We start from the raw sequence: 3,470 nt of genomic DNA on the forward strand, positions 1-3,470 counted from the left end.
ACAGTCCACCGAGAAACAACCCAGAACAACTCTTCCAGTTGCAAGTTGTGCCTGGCTTCTCCCTGGCAGCTCTGCCAAGTCAAGGCTGCTGTTGGCACTAGAGTGCTGAATTAAAAAATGATAAGGTTAGAACATTCTAAGAGAAGGTAAAAGGGATTAGAGTTCCAGCTCTACATGGCTGCTGAGAGCCCATGGGAATCAAATGGCAAAGAGCTCAAGGAAACAGGACAAGAACTGGCATTTATTGGTTACCTACGATGCACCAAATACTTGTCGCACATGAGTTCATTTAATCCTGAAGTGGCCTTGTGAAGTATGAACAGGAAATACAAGAGTCATCATTGACAGATGCTTCTCCTCACTACCCAAATGCTGTTCAATGTTTCATGGAATAACACTTCTCACGATGCCCTCTGCCTCCACCTAGGACAAGCTGCCATCATTTCTATACACATTGCCTTCTAGCCAGCCTCTCAACATCCTTTCTGGTCCCCTTCCAATTCAGAACTCGTACTGCAGCCAGAGTGATCTTTTCAAAATGCAAATATGATCGTGTCTTTGCTCTGCTTACAACCCTTGACAGCTTTCTATTTTCCCTACGACAAAGACCACATCTTTAACAAGGTGTCCTGGTGCAAATTCCTAGAGGATCTAATTTCCACCTGCCTCTGCATTTCCACCTTCTCTGTGTGCCAGTCCTTCTGGCTCTCTTTCAGTTTCTCCAACACACTGTGTTCTTTCCAGTCACCAGGATTTGACACAAGCTGTTCCCTCTGCCTGGTACACTCTTTTCGCCCAAACCCCATACTCCTTCAATGGACTGGCATGGCTCATTCTGTAGGTCTCAACTCACTGTTACTCTCTCTAGCCCTAGACGAGACCTGCCCTTTGTCCTATGTCCTGCTTCTTGCCTTCCCAGCACCCATGCCAGCCTGAATCAGATACTCATTGGGGTCATTTATTGAGTTTTCTATCGGTGTTCATGAGAACAGTCTTTGCTTGATTTTTCTCCCTCCTAGCACAGTGCTAAACAAAGAGTAGGTCCTTGATTCATGCCAAATCTATATCAACTACCTGTTTCTATTTTACTAGAGAGAAAACTGTAACTCAGAAAGGTTAGTTTACTTTCCTGAAGTTGCCCAGCAGAGTTAATACACAAACCTCATGAATGCCAAAAGCAGAGCCTTGCTTGACTTCCAAGTACAGCAGTGACAAGGGGTCTCAGAAGAGGACAAAGGAGGTTCTGCAAAGCGTTTCAGCTCCTGGGGAAATAAATGAGTTGTGCTAGACTCAAGCTCATCTCCACTTCATCACTGGCCAGTTAAAAAGCCAGGCTTCTTAGAGCCGCCTTTGGCAGCAGGAGAGAGACTGATGGTCCCTAAAGACCCATCTCATTATCCCAGGAGCCAAATTGGGACCCTGTTAAAGGATAACTGGCCCATCAATAAAGCCTATTCTAATTTGCAACTACACAGGGCAGGGAAACTGACCAAAGCCCCACTAATGTGGCTTCCCAGCACCTCCCTTCCTGGGTTAATGGTAATTCTCAGAAAATAAATACAGCCTTTCCTGAGCCCCCAGAAACCATTTGCTCTAATGTGCTGTAACTGTCTTAAGTGAGTGTCTGATAAATTAATGGGCCTGTTAAGCACAGTTCACTGTGCATTTGCACTCACAGGAGGTGTGCACTGGTCATCAGTGGGAAGTATTTCTAGACCAGGTGGCAGATAAAATCAGACAAAAGCAACCAGCAGCTGCATGTACACACATACCTGTGTGTGAACCCACATCTGAAGGAGCTCATGCTCTGCAGACACATGCACCTGTGTATTCATGTGCATGTTAGCATGTTAAAGCATGTGTAGGCTCATGGATCATAGAGCATGTGTAGGCACATGGATAACTCTGCAGTTCCTTTTCCTCCATATTTCCCTCTTTTCAGGATTTTGGGCACGCACACCCAGGTACATGGTGTGTTTTTGGTCAAGTCGCCAGGTCCAGGACTCAAACCGCATGATCAATCATGTAGGATCCAGCCACTTTAACCACTATGTCACAGGCTGGCCCCATGCTACTTTTTATAATTAAGTACTCCAATTAATGCTTGCAAACATAAACTTGTGGATTTGCACATTTGTACACTTACCCCAGTACCTGTAGACATATTTGCACTGTCCAGTGTGACATACTGTCTGCAAAGTAAGGAATGGTTCAGAGTTGTTATTCAATAAGTATTTGCTGGTTTAATGAATAAAAAAGAATACTGCATCATCATAATAATGACAATAACAAAAATAATACTGAATGGTGAGAACAAAAGACTTCCAGGCAGAATAAATGAGTGGAAACATCCCCAGGATAGCCATTAGCTTACTGTGGACATTCAGGGAGGTACTTTCCTTCTCTTACCCTTATTTCTCACCTGTCAAAGGAGGGCTGCAATTGGACTAGCCTGTAGGAAGTTGAGTTTTAACGCTGAAGGTCTTCCATTTTCTTTCTTCTTTTTCTTTTTTATTTCATACAGGGTAGATATTGTTGATTGCTTATATGTGTGAGAAAGAGAAACCCTTCACAGAATCTCAGCAGATAGTGATTCCCTTTCCCAAGTCCTTCAGCTCTCAAAATTTATGGGCCTGTATGCATGCATCCAACATATTTTTAGGTCTTCCTGAGGATCTGAACCACAGTCACTCATGTGGTTTCCACCAGCATTGCAGTTCAGTTTGTTTCCACAGACTGTGTCATTGGGCTCAGCCAGCCTTCAAATTTTCTTTAAAGAGACAAGACCATTCCTTGAGAAAGAGATTGGCTGAAGGATCATTATAGGGGTAATTGAAGATAAATGGCTAAATTTTGGAGAATTTTACCAAGATAAATAAGAAAGTGAGATGACCAAGATCAAACAACACAATTACTGAGATGCCCCAGGTCCTCAGGTAAGATTTCACACTACAAATTTTTGAGAGTGAGGGAGCCCCACCCTGCCTTCCTCTGTGCATCTGTAGGTATACAAAACAGACAAAAACCTGGGAAACTGGAGATGCTGGTGATATGGCAGCTAAGTAATCTACCTTGGGAATTAGGCTGAATACAATAGAAAGCCAGGTCAGGAGGATGAAAGACTGGAAGAAAAAGAGAAAGAAGAGAGGCCCAGAAGCTTTCCACAGCTGATAAAGCAGAATTAGCCTGGGCTGACAAAGGCATTTGGTCCAAAGATTGGAAACCAATCTTTGGGATTGGTCAGAGAAACAAGAGAAAACAATCTCAGATATAGGGTAAGTGTGGGGTAAATGACAGGACAGTTCATGATGAAAGTCAAGTGCAGGTGAATATTATTGACAAAGGGAAGGAGCTTAGGGCCTGGGAGCCTAGGACAGTGAGTGGCTCTTTATTAGGGAAGATGGGGATCTTGCAACCCTTCAATGATCTTATAAAAAGTATAGATACTTTCCCTGTGGAAATGCCACATT

At 43.5% G+C, this 3,470-nt stretch overlaps 1 long non-coding RNA gene across 2 annotated transcripts in view; it reads right to left on the minus strand.

Annotated features, from left to right (window-relative positions):
- Positions 1-1,143: 1,143 nt before the first annotated feature.
- LOC102488506 (uncharacterized) overlaps positions 1,144-3,470 on the minus strand; it is a 2,569-nt gene continuing 242 nt past the window's right edge. The window contains exons 2-4 of one of the 2 annotated variants that reach the window (XR_334525.1): positions 2,423-2,770; positions 2,147-2,192; positions 1,144-1,262 (exon numbers count right to left, since the gene is read on the minus strand). This is a non-coding gene — a long non-coding RNA (uncharacterized LOC102488506). Of the gene's footprint in view, positions 1,263-2,146; positions 2,193-2,422; positions 2,911-3,470 lie in introns of those variants that run through there. The other variant, XR_334524.1, reaches the window with a different exon arrangement.

This window comes from Tupaia chinensis, unplaced genomic scaffold (genome assembly GCF_000334495.1).
Source record: "Tupaia chinensis unplaced genomic scaffold, TupChi_1.0 Scaffold000231_2, whole genome shotgun sequence".
NCBI classification, from domain to species: domain Eukaryota; kingdom Metazoa; phylum Chordata; class Mammalia; order Scandentia; family Tupaiidae; genus Tupaia; species Tupaia belangeri.